At 39.1% G+C, this 16,215-nt stretch overlaps 1 protein-coding gene across 5 annotated transcripts in view; it reads right to left on the bottom strand.

Annotated features, from left to right (window-relative positions):
* Positions 1-16,215, bottom strand: part of GPR156 (G protein-coupled receptor 156) — a 132,892-nt gene that overhangs the window by 68,217 nt on the left and 48,460 nt on the right. For 2 of the 5 annotated variants that reach the window (XM_074033377.1, XM_074033378.1), the window contains exon 4: positions 9,709-9,781. The exons of the other annotated variants lie outside the window; for them this stretch is intronic. The gene's annotated coding sequence lies outside the window, so the exon portion shown is untranslated. The remainder of the gene's footprint in view (positions 1-9,708; positions 9,782-16,215) is intronic. 5 annotated transcript variants of the gene reach the window in all.

Here is a 16,215-nt window from a genome sequence, read left to right as displayed (position 1 = left end):
AGTTTTCTTAAATTAGAGGGTTTTGTTTGTTTTATACTTGTTTTTTTTCCTTGCTTTTATTTTCTTTTTCAGGAACTCTTATTATTGATAGATTGATCTTCTTTGCCTATTTTCAACATTTGTTGCTTTCTTTCAAAACTTTAAAAAAAATCTTTTTTTATTCCATTTAAAAAATGTTTCTTGCTTTCTACCTTTTATTTATCTTAAAGAATTATGTTGTATTCATTTGTTGTTGAGTTCCTCCTAGTTCAGGCTTCATTTTTAGATGTTTATTTCTAATTTTTCCTTGAATTGTCCTGTCTCATTTCTGAGCTTCCTAATTTGATTTACGTTGCTTTTCTGTCTTACGTGACTTCTTTAATGTCTTTGAATGTACTTAAAATAGTACATTAGGGTTTCAATCTATTTTCAATCATCTTTTTTGGCATGCTTTCATTGTCTGCAGATATTCCCCTTATTCTCTTTCTTAGGTTAATGTTGTGTTGGATTTGGCCTTGATATTTTCCTGCTGCTAGATTTTTGTGGGTGTGAATTTGGTTTTTATGTGATTTTAAAAAGACATTTAGTTCCGATAGCTTTTCTAACTTCACATGTGTTAGAAGTGGTTCTATAGTGGTTCCCTCACTATATTATACTAATATGGTGTTAAAAAATACTCTGGCTTGCTTTCCAAGATTTCCTGACTCTAATATGCTTTCCTCTGGATCTTTCTCTTCCTTCTTCATCTGTATTGTCTTCATCCTGCTCAATTTTGATTCTACTCCCCACAGTTTCTCCTCTTCATGAGATCCTATCTTGGAAGGGAGCCCCACCAGATCAGTCTAGAAATTTTGCAGCAGCTAGACTGCTCCGTTCCTTTTAGACCTTCCAGAGGTGGATCCCTTGTACTCACCCCTTATTAAGTTTCAGCTGCTGATCTCAAATTGCCCTACCCATGCTTTCCAGTGAATACCTTTGGGCTATTTTGGGTTCTCTGTTCCCAGGTCTGTCAGATGTCCATTGCCTCTCTTATTTCTCCTACATAGACACAAGTAACACAGTTCTTGTGACTGTGGGTGGTCTTTCCCCAACTGGTTATATTTTGAGGCTCATAAGAATACCTCATCATCGAATTTTCTTATAAATGGATTTCATTTTGTTGCCCATGAGTTTTATGTCTTCTACCTAGTTGCTCTGTTTTTATGTGGAGATTCAGGAATATCTAAAACCTATGCTACTACTGCCACTATCACCTTCCCAAAATTATTTGTCTCTTTTTAAGTCTAAATAATTTATCTGAACACTTTTGAATTCTCTACACAATCAAGTGTACAACATACATGCACGTAAGTTGTGTTCTCTACTCATACAATCAAGAGTCGTATGTGTAAATAATGTGTTTTCCTCCTTTCCAATCTTTAATCAGTAATATCTGATAGTCCTTTTTTGCTCCAGTTTTTATTTTGTGGTCCACGCTCTCTTCAAGTGTGTACAAGGAGTGTCATCAGCAGTAATGACTTGTTACTTGCAGAACCAAATTCTCTTGGCTTAGATAAAGAAGGGCACTGCCCATTGAGGTAGCCTCTACTGCATATTGCCAACTTATGGCATCCCTGTGGCAAAGAATGCAGAACATAGGAAGAATCCATGTGCACGGTGCTCTGCTAGGGAGCCCTAGCTTAGGAAGAGATGGCGTTGGTGCTCACCCACCAGGCATGAGCAGAGGAGAAACAAAGAGGACACCCCCACACATTTCCAAGGTTTCTTAAATTCCACTTTTACCCATTTATGTACATGAATTGAGGCACTCCAAGGAGCATGACTTTATTTAAGGTAGTGCCATAGGTATCTCTTTTAAAATTTAAAGGTCTATTCTCATCGCAGCAGCAGATTTCCTGTTAGATGTAAGTCAAGGTGTGCCATTCACAGCTCCCAGTCCTGCAGTGGCTCCCCATAACAGAGTAAAAGCTAAAGTCATTACACTGTCCTACGCGACCTTACATGATCTGGGCCCCATTACCTTGCTGACTTTATCTACTCTTATTCTCCACCTAATCTACTCTGCTCTAGTCACACTGGCCTCCTTGCTTTCCCTTGAATACTACAGATGTTCCCATCCCTGGTCCTTTGCATTATTTGTTCCTTCTGCCTGGAATGGTTTTTACCCAATGACTTGTTTCTTATGCCTTTCAAGTCTATTCTCAAATGTTATCTCCTCAGTGAGGCCTTCCTTGGTCAAACTATATTGAATAGCAACTACCACTCTGACAGTCTCCACTCACTGTCCCTGTTTTACTTTTCTTCTCTGATCACTAACATCCCAAATATTTTACAATTTATTTTATGTCCTGCCTATTCTCCCTTCAAGAAAGCAAAGACCACGAGGGAAGAGATTTTGCCTACTTTGTTCTTTGATATAACCCCAGCACCTAGAACAGTATCTGAAACATTGCTGGCCAGTCTAATAAACATTTATTGAAACAATAGGTACATTTGTAAGAATCTGACTATGAGAAGGCCTTCTGAAAGTACGGAACTATGTGGCTAATAGTGCATCAAAAGCAGACAGCTTTTCATGGCATACTAAGATTGAAAGTAAAGTTGAGAATGAAGGGCCACAACCAGGAAGGCTGGGAATCTGGAGCTCTGGACATCATGCTTTGGGCTCCCAGAGGGAGTAACCACCAAGAAACAGAGAGAAGAATAATGGAAAGCAACTGCTTACCTAGGGCACAATTTTTACATAGAACTGACACTATCTTAAACAGTTAAAGAATGAAAACAATGATCTTCTAAGAACTGACCTTTATCATCATAGTCTACATTCTAGGCCAGTTAATTTGTTCATTCGGGAAACAGTGTGCAGTCCAGGCACAGTGGAAACAAAAAAGATGAATAAACTCAAGGAGCTTATTGTCTGGTAAGGGAGACAGAGCCCCGTTTCTCTCAACCTAGTAAGTGCCATCAGCTGTGATGGGGTAATGACAGCCATGACTATTTGTAACAGTAGGTGCACAAAGGAGGGTGTGACCACTTCATCTAGGGCTGATATTGATATAGGCCTGACTGCAGGATGGACAGACAGCCTCAGAAGACTGTGCAGAAACTATTCCTATGCATTAACCTTTAACCTACCTCATTAACTTTTGCTGACCCACTCATATTCCATCTGGCAGCCAGTACCCAAGAAAGACCTCATTCCTGTTCATAGTTCTAGATCTTTTCACCTCATTTCTGCTTTGTACTTTTTTTCCTGCACCATTCCTACATACCAATGTCTTTTCTTTTTTTTCCTTTCTGAGACAGGGTCTCACTCTGTCACTCAGGTTGGAGTGCAGTGGCATGATCTCGGCTCACTGCAACCTCCGCCTCCCAGGTTCAAGTGATTCTCCTGCCTCAGCCTCCCAAGTTACTGGGATTATAAGCATGTGCCACCACCGCCAGCTAATTTTTATATGTTTGGTAGAGACAGGGTTTTGCCATGTTGACCAGGCTGGTCTTGAACTCCTGGCCTCAAGTGATCTGCCCGCCTTGGCCTCCCAAAGTGCTAGGATTACAGGTGTGAGCCATCGCACTTGGCCACCAATGGCTTTTGACCTCATGATACACCTCCTATTTTTGGCTCTATGCCCAGTCCTCTGGAATTGGTGATCAATACAGTATTTTCCTTCTACGAATCTTAGCTTCCTTTTTGGATAAGGCCTTGCAGGATCTGCTCCTGGTCACTCTGCCTCATTCAGTCCTTGGCCCTGCAACACTAGACCCAGATTATGCTGAATGGCTGCTAATTATTCTAGGCCTGACTAGCTTCCCTTCTTCCTTCTTGGCCAATAACCATCAAACCAGGGATTATAAAGAAGATCCCAGAAATTCTAATAGTGCAATGACAGTGTGCAAACTTTCTTTTAACAACAAAAAAAAATCAGTACTGCTTTCCTTTATTCCCAATCACCTTCCCTTCAGCTCCAATTACTCAAACCACAAAGAGAACAGAATCGATATGAAAGCAGCACAGCTCCTATCCCTGCAGCAAGGCATTATTTTTCAAACGCTATTAAAAAAAAACTCAGAATGTACTTTTTGGATTCCTCATGTTTTTGCACCCAGGTGATGCATTTGAAGCTCCCAGGAACCCTTAAATCATATTTTATACAGTATGCTGAGCACAGTAGGTGTTTAGTTCACTAAATATTTACTGTTGATATTGATAAAGAAACCTCACTTGGATGCTAATGTAAGGCTTTCAGGAATGCAAGAATAAAGAAAAGATGAGTGTAACTCTTCTCCAAAGCATGGAGATCTTGAGGCCTTTTACAATAATGGAAAACAATGTGAAACCTGGGGAGTCAGAGAGATTCTGAGAAGGGTATAACAATAATATACTGAGAACCATGACTCATGTAGTATGTTGGAATTTCTGAAGGCAAAGAAGATAAACTCAGCAGGATACAGGAAAGTATGTAACTCTGCCCGGTGCAGCCCAAAGGATCTGCCTGAGGACACTTACTGGGAAGGAAGTTGTGGTGGAGTGAGGAGACTACGGGGACATATTTCAGCCATTCACCAGAGTCTATGTCTCTGACTGCCACGCTAGCTCAGGATGCAGGCAGAAGTGGCAGGTGCCTCCATGCACAGTCCCTAGTGTTGGAGGCAAACCTACCAGGGGCTCTGAGCAGCTCTGTGCATTCTTGCTAGGTATACCAAGAAGCAAGGCTCTGACCTCTCTTTATCCAGGTCATTTCTCAGGGTTGTGTTTGCAGTGAGCAACCTTGAGGGATCAGGTAACATCTTCCCCTAGACAAAGAACAGGCTTGTTACAACTCACTATAAAAGCGGTGGATTTACCAGGCTCAGGATTCCTCTCATTAAATGGTAGCCCACTGTGTGTGTACAAGCATCCATAAACTTCCATTATGGGACTTTCATTGCCCTCATGGTACGTGGGGCATGGAAACCAGTAAAAGCCCAATATTAAGTTCTGATTACTGCTTTCACCATGAGTAATCAAGTGTTTTTTCTCTGACCCATGAGTCTCATGTCTTTAGCTAACATCCATCAAACATTACCAGGCTAACTTGTTAACTTGCATGTAAGGTAAAAGCTCATACCCCATACAATTCTTGTTACTCTACCTTCTTGATTTCACAGGAGTAAAATCCCAGATACTGCTGTGGAAATGCCACCTTTAATCCTAAGAAGTGGCAATATGTAAAGAACAGCTACCATCAACAATCATTATCACAAGTGATAGTGAAATAAGGTCTCAGAATAAAAGATAGTCCTTTAACTGAACAAGCTTAGCTTTATGCAGAACTTACAACACCCTTATTTTGTGCATTTCAGAGGAGGCACCAGATGTGCTTCCCTTTAGGCTTGAAATATCTCCTTAGTTCTAAGAGTTAAGTTATTATGGGCCTTATTAAGGCCCATAATGAGGAATCTAGGAAAAAGAAAACATTCTCCCATATCAATCATTAGTATTGGCTGAGCATGGTGGCTCATGCCTGTAATCCCAGCACTTTGGGAGGCTGAGGTGGGCGGATCACTTGAGGTCAGGAGTTTGAGACCAGCCTGCCCAACATGGTGAAAACCCGTCTCTAATAAAAATATTTTTTAAAATAATAATAAAATCATTAGTATCAGGCAAAGTCATCAGATAGGTTTTAGGACACCTAGCAAGGCCCTCTGAAAATGAACACTAGGTATGGTGTGTTTTGTTTTCCATGAGAACCTGCTCAGAAAAATAAGAATGTATAATAGTTTTACTAGCTTTATTGAGGTATAACTGGCATACAATCATACAATTTAAAGTGCATGACATACATATTTAAAGTACATGATTTGATAAGTTTTGATACATGTATGCACCTGTGAAATACTATAATCAAGCTATAAACATATCGATCACTCCAAAAAACTTCCACATGTCCCTTTGTAATCCTCCTTTCCTGACTCTTTGCTAACTCTACTCATCCACAGGCAACCACTGATCTGCTTCTGTCACTATGGATTAGTTAACAATAGGTTAGTCTAGTTTTTTTAGAACTTTGTGGAATTGGATTTACATAGCATGTAGTCATTTTGCCTGGCTTTTTCACTCAGTACAATTATTCTGAGATTCATCTTTGCTCTTCCAAGTATCAGTAATTCATGTTTTAAATTGCTGAGTAGGATTCTATTGTATGGATATATTACAATTTGTTTAGCCATTCACTTGCTAATGGATACTTGTGCTATTTCCAGTTTTTGGCTATTACAAAGAACGCTGCTATAAACACTGGTGTACAAGTCTTAGTATGGACATGCAGTTTCATTTCATTTCCCTTTGGTAAAAACCTAAGAGTGGCACAGCTAGATCACATCATAGATGTATGCTGAACTTTTAAAGAAACTGCCATGGCTGGGTGCAGTGGCTCATGCCTGCAATGCTAGCACTTTGAGAGGCCAAGGCAGGCAGATTGCTTGAACCCAGGAGTTTGAGACCAACCTGAGCAACATAATGAAACTCTATTTCTATAAAAAAACATTAGCCAGGAATGGAATAAAGAAAGAAAGAAACTCCCAGACTGTCTTCCAAAGTGAAGTGGACCAAATTATGTTCTCATCAGCAGTGTGTGCCAACATGTGATTTACTCAGTTTTTTAAATTTTAGCCATTCTAATAAGTGTGTGTGGTATTTTAATGCAGTTTTAATTTGCATTTCATTAATGACTAATGGTATTGGATATCTTCTCATATGCTTATCTGTCATCCACATATCTTCTTTGGTGAAGGATCTGTTGAAATCTTTTACCCATTTTAAAATATTGAATTGTTTGTTTTCTTATTACAGTAGTCCCCCTTATCTGAGGGGGATACGTTCCAAGACCCCCAGTGGATGCCTGAAACCATGGATAGTACTGAGCCCTATATATACTGTTTTGTCCTATACATACATACCTATAACAAAGTTTAATTTATAAATTAGGCACAGTAAGGGATTGGCAACCATAACCAATAATAAAACAATTATGTATTAGTCTGTTCTCACACTGCAATAAAGGTACTACCTGAGACTGAATAATTTATAAAGAAAAACAGGTTTAATTGACTCACAGTTCTGCATGGCTGGGGAAGCCTCAGGAAACTTACAATCATGGCGGAAGGCAAAGGGGAAGCAAGACACATATTCACAAGGTGGCAGGAGAGAGAGAGTGTGCAGGGGAAAGGGCCAGACACTTATCAAAGAACCAGATCTTGTGAGAACTCCCTCACTATCACGAGAACAGTATGAGGGAAACTGTCCCCATCATCCAATCACCTCCCACGAGGTCCCTCCCTTGACGTGTGAGGATTACAATTCGAGATGAGATTTGGGTGGGGACACAGAACCAAACCATATCAAATTATAACAATATGTCAGCATCTTGAACTTTGAACTTTGGGGCCACAGCAAAATAAGGGTTATTTGGACACAAAGCACTTCAATACCATGACAGACAATCTGATAACCAAGATGACTGTTAAGAGACTAACAGGCAGGTAGTGTATATGGTGTGGATATGCTGGACAAAAGGAGGATTCGTGTCCAGGATGGGCCAGAGTGGAACAGCGTGAGATTTCACCATGCTCCTCAGAAAGGTGTGCAATTTAAAACCTATTAATTGGTTAATTCTGGAATATTCCATTTAATATTTTCAGGCCACAGATGACCACAGGTAGCTGAAACCATGGAAAGCAAAACCAGATAAGGAAGCACTACTGTACTGCGTTTCTAGAGTTTTTTTTTTTTTTTTTTTTGAGACAGAGTTTCACTGTTGTCACCCAGGTTGGAGTGCAATGGTGAATTTTTGGCTCACTGCAACCTCCGCCTCCTGGATTCAAGTGATTCTCCTGCCTCAGCCTCCTGAGTAGGTAGGATTACAGGCACCTGCCACCACACGCAGCTCATTTTTTTTTTTAATTTTTAGTAGAGACGGGGTTTCACCATGTTGGCTAGGCTGGTCTCGAACTCCTGACCCCAGGTGATCCACCCACCTCAACCTCCTAAAGTGCTGAGATTATAGGCGTGAGTCACCACGCCCAGCCAGAAATATGATTTCAAATATTTTATTCTAGTCTGTGGCTTTTTTCTCATTCTCTTAAGATTCTCTTTGAGGCTGGGCGCGGTGGCTCAAGCCTGTAATCCCAGCACTTTGGGAGGCCGAGACGGGCGGATCACGAGGTCAGGAGTTCGAGACCATCCTGGCTAACACGGTGAAACCCCGTCTCTACTAAAAAATACAAAAAACTAGCCGGGCGAGGTGGCGGGCGCCTGTAGTCCCGGCTACTCGGGAGGCTGAGGCAGGAGAATGGCGTAAAAACCCGGGAGGCAGAGCTTGTAGTCAGCTGAGATCCGGCCACTGCACTCCAGCCTGGGCGACACAGCGAGACTCCGTCTCAAAAAAAAAAAAAAAAAAAAGATTCTCTTTGAAAGAGAAGATGTTCTTAATTATTACAAAGTCTAATTCATCAGTGCTTTCTTTTATGGACCATGCTTTTGGTATTATACCTAAGAAATATTTGCTTATTCCAAGGTCACAAAATTTTTCTTATATGTTTTCTTTTATAAATTTTACAGTTTTAGGTTTTATAATTAGGTCTGTGATCCATTTTGAGTTAATATGGTGTAACATGTAGATAGATCAAAGTTGATTTTTGCATATGGATATCCAGTTGTTCCAGCACTATTTGCTGAAAAGACTGTCCCTTCTCCACTGAATTGCCTTTGTACCTTTATTGAAAATCAGTTGACCATATACATGTGGATTTCTGGAGTCTATTCTGTTCTGTTGATGAATATGTCTATCTTTGCCCAATATCAAACTATCTGCATTACTGTTAGTTTTGTAATATGTCTTGAAATCAGGTGGTCCTAGCCTTCCAACTTCATTCTTTTAAAAGTTGTTTTGGCTATTCTAGGTCCTTCATATTTTCATATGAATTTTAGAATCAGTTTGTCAATCTATACAAAAAAAGGAAATGTGACTGTTATTGGATCGAGTCTACAAATCAACTAGGGAAGAACTGACATTTAAACAATATTGGGTCTTCCAACCCAGCAACACAATGTATCTCCATTTATTTATATTTTGTTTAATTCTCTTAGGAATGTTTTAAAGTTTTCAGTGTACAGGCATTTCACATTGTTTGTTAGGTTATCCCTAAATATTTCATCTATTTCATGTACTTTTTCAATTGTTTGTTGTTAGTATACGGAAATACAGTTGAGTATTGTACATTGATCTTGTATCCTGCAACCTTGCTAAACTCATGTATTAGTTCTAGTAGTTTTGTTTTGAGATAGGGTCTGGCTCTGTCACCCAGTTTGGAGTGCAGTGGCGCAATCTCCGCTCAATGCAGCCTCAAACTCCTGGGCCCAAGCAATCCTCCCACCTCAGCCTTCTAAGTATCTGGGACTAAAGGTAGGCACCACCATGCCCAGCTAATTTTTTAATTTTTTTGTAGAGACAAGGTCTCACTCTGTGCCCAGGCTGGTCTTGAACTCCTGATCTCAAGTGATCCTTCTATGTCAGCCTCCCAAAGTGGTGGGATTACACTTTGGGTGGATGAGCCACCATGTCTGCCCTGTTTCTTCTTTTTAAATGTTTCACTGGATTTTCTACATAGATGATCAGGTCATCTGAGGGTAAAAATATTTTCATTCTTACCTTTTTAAAAAAGTAGGTGACTTTTATTTATTTTTCTTACCTTATTTCACTGGCTAAAACCTCCAATGTTGAATAGAAGTCGTGAGACTGGACATCTTGTCTTCTTTCTGATCCTAATAGGAAAGCATTTGGTCTTTTACCATTAAAAATGATGTTAGGTATAGTTTTTTATAGATGCACATTATCAAGCTGAGGAAGTTCTCTTCTTTTTGAACATGTTTTTAATTTTTTTTAACTTTTATTTTAAGGTTTTTTTATTTTTAACTTTTAAGTTCTGGGGTACCTGTGCAGGTTTGTTACGTAGGTAAACATGTGCCATGGTGGTTTGCTGCACAGATCAACCCATCACCTAGGTATTAAGCCCAGCATCTATTAGCTATTCTTCCTTATGCTCTCCCTCCCCCAACCTTCCCCGACAGGCCCCAGTGTTTGTTGTTCCCCCGCTATGTGTCTATGTGTTCTCATAGTTCAGCTCCCACTTAAAAGTGAGAACATGCAGTGTTTGGTTTTCTGTTCCTGCATTAGTTTGCTAAGGATAATGGCTTCCAGCTCCATCCAGGTCCCTGCAAAGGACATGATCTTATTCCTTTTTATGGTTGTATACTATTCCATGGTATATATGTACCACATTTTCTTTATCCAGTCTATCATTGATGGGCATTTGGGTTGATTCCATGTCTTTGTTGTTGTGAAAAGTGCTGCAGTGAACTTATGCATGCATGTATCTTTATAATATAATGATTTATATTCCTTTGGGTATATATCCTGTAATGAGATTGCTGGGTCAAATGGTATTTCTGATTTTAGATCTTTGAGGAATTGCCACACTGCCTTCTATAATAGTTGAACTAATTTACATTCCCATCAACAGTGTAAAAGCATTCCTTTTTCTCCACAACCTCGCCAGCATCTGTTGTTTCTTGACTTTTTAATAATCACCATTCTGACTGGCAAGAGATGGTATCTCATCGTGGGCCTTTTTTTTTTTTTTTTTTTTTTTTTTTTTTAAGACATTGTCTCACTCTGTCACCCAGGTTGGAGTGTAGATCTCGGCTCACTGTAACCTCTGCCTCCTGGGTTCATGCAATACCTCGGTCCAAGCAATTCTTGTGCCTCAGCCTCCTGAGTAGCTGGAATTATAGGTAGGCACCACCACACTTGGCTAACTTTTATATGTTTAGTAGAGACAAGGTTTGCCATGTTGGCCAGGCTAGTCTTGAACTCCTTACCTCAAGTGATCCACCCACCTCTCATTGGGGTTTGATTTGCATTTCTCTTATGATCTGTGATGTTGAGCTTTTTTTCATGTTTGTTGGCTGCATGTATGTCTTCTTTTGATAAGTGACTGTTCATGTATGTCCTTTGCCCACTTTTTAATGGGGTTTTTTTCTTGTAAATTTGTTGAAGTTCCTTGTAGATTCTGGATATTATACCTTTGTCAGATGGATAGATTGCAAAAATTTTTTCCCATTCCGCAGGTTGTCTGTTCACTCTGATGACAGTTTCTTTTGCTGTGCAGAAGCTGTTTAATTAGATCCCATTTGTCACTGTTTGGTTTTGTTGCAATTGCTTTTGGCATTTTTGTCATGAAATCTTTGCCTGTGCCTATGTCCTGAACGGTACCATCTAGATTTTCATCTAGGGATTTTAGTTTTGGGTTTTACATTTAAGTCTTTAATCCATCTTCAGTCAATTTTTGTATATGGTATAAGGAAGGGGGTCCAGTTTCAATTTTCTGCATATGGCTAGCCAGTTTTCACAGCAACATTTATTAAATAGGGAGTCCTTTCCCCATTGCTCGTTTTTGTCAGGTTTGATGAATATCAGATGTTTGTAGGTGTGTGGTCTTATTTCTGAGTTCTTTATTCTGTGCCATTGGTCTATGCATCTGTTTTTGTACCAATACCATTATGTTTTGGTTACTGTAGCCTTGTATTATAGTTTGATGTCAGGTAGCATGATGCCTCCAGCTTTATTATTTTTGCTTAGGATTGCCTTGGTTATTGGGGCTCTTTTTTGGTTCCACATGAATTTTAAAATAGTTTTTTTCTAATTCTGTGAAGAATGTCAATGGTAGTTTAATGTGAATAGCATTCAATCTATAAATTACTTTGGGCAATATGGCCATTTTCACAATATTGATTCTACCTATCCATAAGCATGAAATGTTTTTTCTATTTGCTTGTGTCCTCTCTGATTTCCTTAAGCAGTGGTTTGTCATTCTCCTTGAAGAGGCTCTGTACTTCCCTTGTTAGCTGTATTCCTAGGTATTTTATTCTTTTTGTAGCAACTGTGAATAGGAATTCATTCATTATTTGGCTCTCTGCTTGCCTGTTGTTGGTTTATAGGAATGCTAGCAATTTTTGCGTGCTGATTTTGTATCCTGAGGCTTTGATGAAGTTGCTTATCAGCTTAAGAAGCTTTTGGGCTAAGGCAATGAGGTTTTCTAGACATAGGATCATGTCATCTGCTAACAAAGACGGTTTCACTTCTTTTCTTCCTATTTAAATATGCTTTATTTCTTTTTTTTTTTTTTTTTTTTTTTTTTTTTTTTTTTTTTTTTTCCCACCTCGCCCGGCTAATTTTTTTTTTTTTTTTTTTGTATTTTCAGTAGAGACGGGGTTTCACCGTGTTAGCCAGGATGGTCTCGATCTCTCGACCTCGTGATCTACCCACCTCGGCCTCCCAAAGTACTGGAATTACAGGCGTGAGCCACCACTGCGCCGGGCCACATTTCTTTTTTTTTTTTTTTTTTTTTTTTTTTTTTTTTTTTTTAAATTTATTTATTATTATTATACTTTAAGTTGTAGGGTACATGTGCATAACGTGCAGGTTTGTTACATATGTATACTTGTGCCATGTTGCTGTGCTGCACCCATCAACTCGTCATTTACATCAGGTATAACTCCCAATGCAATCCCTCCCCCCTCCCCCTCCCCATGATAGGCCCCGGTGTGTGATGTTCCCCTTCCTGAGTCCGAGTGATCTCATTGTTCAGTTCCCACCTATGAGTGAGAACATGCGGTGTTTGGTTTTCTGTTCTTGTGATAGTTTGCTAAGAATGATGGATTCCAGCTGCATCCAAGTCCCTACAAAGGACTCAAACTCATCCTTTTTTATGGCTGCATAGTATTCCATGGTGTATATGTGCCACATTTTCTTAATCCAATCTGTCACTGATGGACATTTGGGTTGATTCCAAGTCTTTGCTATTGTGAATAGTGCTGCAATAAACATACGTGTGCATGTGTCTTTATAGCAGCATAATTTATAATCCTTTGGGTATATACCCAGTAATGGGATGGCTGGGTCATACGGTACATCTAGTTCTAGATCCTTGAGGAATCGCCATACTGTTTTCCATAATGGTTGAACTAGTTTACAATCCCACCAACAGTGTAAAAGTGTTCCTGTTTCTCCACATCCTCTCCAGCACCTGTTGTTTCCTGACTTTTTAATGATTGCCATTCTAACTGGTGTGAGATGGTATCTCATTGTGGTTTTGATTTGCATTTCTCTGATGGCCAGTGATGATGAGCATTTTTTCATGTGTCTGTTGGCTGTATGAATGTCTTCTTTTGAGAAATGTCTGTTCATGTCCTTTGCCCACTTTTTGATGGGGTTGTTTGTTTTTTTCTTGTAAATTTGTTTGAGTTCTTTGTAGGTTCTGGATATTAGCCCTTTGTCAGATGAGTAGATTGCAAAAATTTTCTCCCATTCTGTAGGTTGCCTGTTCACTCTGATGGTAGTGTCTTTTGCTGTGCAGAAGCTCTTTAGTTTAATGAGATCCCATTTGTCAATTTTGGCTTTTGCTGCCGTTGCTTTTGGTGTTTTAGACATGAAATCTTTGCCCATGCCTATGTCCTGAATGGTACTACCTAGGTTTTCCTCTAGGATTTTTATGGTACTAGGTCTAACATTTAAGTCTCTAATCCATCTTGAATTAATTTTCGTATAAGGAGTAAGGAAAGGATCCAGTTTCAGCTTTCTACTTATGGCTAGCCAATTTTCCCAGCACCATTTATTAAATAGGGAATCCTTTCCCCATTTCTTGTTTCTCTCAGGTTTGTCAAAGATCAAATGGCTGTAGATGTGTGGTATTATTTCTGAGGACTCTGTTCTGTTCCATTGGTCTATATCTCTGTTTTGGTACCAGTACCATGCTGTTTTGGTTACTGTAGCCTTGTAGTATAGTTTGAAGTCAGGTAGCGTGATGCCTCCAGCTTTGTTCTTTTGACTTAGGATTGTCTTGGAGATGCGGGCTCTTTTTTGGTTCCATATGAACTTTAAAGCAGTTTTTTCCAATTCTGTGAAGAAACTCATTGGTAGCTTGATGGGGATGGCATTGAATCTATAAATTACCTTGGGCAGTATGGCCATTTTCACAATATTGATTCTTCCTATCCATGAGCATGGTATGTTCTTCCATTTGTTTGTGTCCTCTTTGATTTCACTGAGCAGTGGTTTGTAGTTCTCCTTGAAGAGGTCCTTTACATCCCTTGTAAGTTGGATTCCTAGGTATTTTATTCTCTTTGAAGCAATTGTGAATGGAAGTTCATTCCTGATTTGGCTCTCTGTTTGTCTGTTACTGGTGTATAAGAATGCTTGTGATTTTTGCACATTAATTTTGTATCCTGAGACTTTGCTGAAGTTGCTTATCAGCTTAAGGAGATTTTGGGCTTAAATATGCTTTATTTCTTTCTCTTGCCTGATTGCCCTGGCCAGAACTTCTAATACTAGGTTGAATAAGAGTGGTGAGAGAAGGCACCCTTGTCTTGTGCCAGTTTTCAGGGGGAATGCTTCCAGCTTTTGCCCATTTAGTATGATACTGGCTGTGGGTTTGCCATAGATGGTTCTTGTTATTTTGAGGTATATTCCTCAATACTTAGTTTATTGAGAGTTTATTGAAGAGATGTTGAAGTTTATCAAAGGCCTTTTCTGTGTCTATTGAGAAAATCATGTGGTTTATGTGATGAGTTACATTTACTGATTTACATATGTTAAACCAACCTTGAATCTCAGGGATGAAGCCAACTTGATCGTGGTGGATAAGTTTTTTGATGTGCTGCTGGATTTGGTTTGCCAGTTTTTACTGAGGATTTTTGTATTGATGTTCATCAGGGATATGTGTCTGAAGTTTTCTTTTTTTTTAATTGTGTCTCTGCCAGGTTTTGGTATCAGGACGATGCTGGTCTCATAGAATGAGTTAGGGAGGAGTCTCTCCTTTTCAATTGTTTGAAATAGTTTCAGAAGAAATGGTACCAGCTCCTCTTTGTACCTCTGGTAGAATTCAGCTGTAAATTCATCTGTTCCTGGGCTTTCTTTTGGTTGCTAGGCTATTTGTTACTGCCTGAATTTCAGAACTCATTATTGGTCTATTCAGGGATTCAATTACTTCCTGGTTCAGTCTTGGGAAAGTGTTTGTGCCCAGGAATTTACCCATTCCTTCTAGATTTTCTAGTTCATGTGCATAGAGGTGTTTATAGCATTCTCTGATGGTTGTTTGCATTTCTGTGAGGTCAGTGGTGATATTCCCCCTATCATTTCTCATTGTGTCTATTTGATTTTTCTCTCTTTTCTTATTAGTTTAGGTAGCAGTCTATTTTATTTTATTTTTCAAAAAAACAGGTCCTGGATTTGTTGGTTTTTGAAATTTTTTTGTGTCTCTATCTCCTTCAGTTCCAGTCTGATCTTGGTTATTTCTTGTCTTCTGCTAGCTTTGGGATTTGTTTGCTCTTGGTTGTCTAGTTTGCTTAGTTGTGATGTTAGATTGTTGACTTAAGATCTTTCTAGCTTTTTGATATGGGCATTTAGTGCTACAAATTTATCTCAACACAGCTTTAGCTGTGTCCCGGAGATTCTGGTACATTGTCTCTTTGTTGTCATTAGTTTCAAGGAACTTCTTGATTTCTGCCTTAATTTCATTATTTACCCAGGAGTCATTCAGGAGCAGGTTGTTCATTTCCATGTAGTTGTATGGTTTTGAGTGAATTTCTTAATCTTGAGTTCTAATTTGATTGTGTTGTGGTTGGAGAGACTGTTTGCTATGTTCAGTTCTTTTGCATTTGCTGAGGAGTATTTTACTTCTGATTATATGATCAACTTTAGACTGCCATGTGGCTATGAGAAGAATGTATATTGTGTTGTTTTTGGGTGGAGAGTTCTGTAGATATCTATCAGGTCCATTTGATCCAGAGTTTAGTTCAGGTCCTGCATATCTTTGTTAATTTTCTGTCTCAATGATCTAATATTGTCAGTGGAGTGTTAAAAGTCTTTCACTATTATTGAGTGGGAGTCTAAGTCTCTTTGTAGGTCTCTAAGAACTTGCTTTATGAGTCTGGTTGTTCCTACATTAGGTGCATATGTATTTAGGATAGTTAGCTCTTCTCGTTGAATTGAGCCCTTTACCATTATGGAACGCCCTTGTCTTTTTTATCTTTGTTGGTTTAAAGTCTGTTTTGTCAGAAACTAGGATTGCAACCCTTGCCTTTTTTTCCATTTGCTTGGTAAATTTTCCTCCATTCCTTTATTTTGAACCTATGTGTGT

This window comes from Macaca fascicularis, chromosome 2 (assembly GCF_037993035.2).
Source record: "Macaca fascicularis isolate 582-1 chromosome 2, T2T-MFA8v1.1".
Classification (NCBI taxonomy): Eukaryota; Metazoa; Chordata; class Mammalia; order Primates; family Cercopithecidae; genus Macaca; species Macaca fascicularis.
The sequence above is the reverse complement of the archived record's forward strand: the minus strand, read 5'-3'. Positions and strand labels throughout refer to the sequence as shown.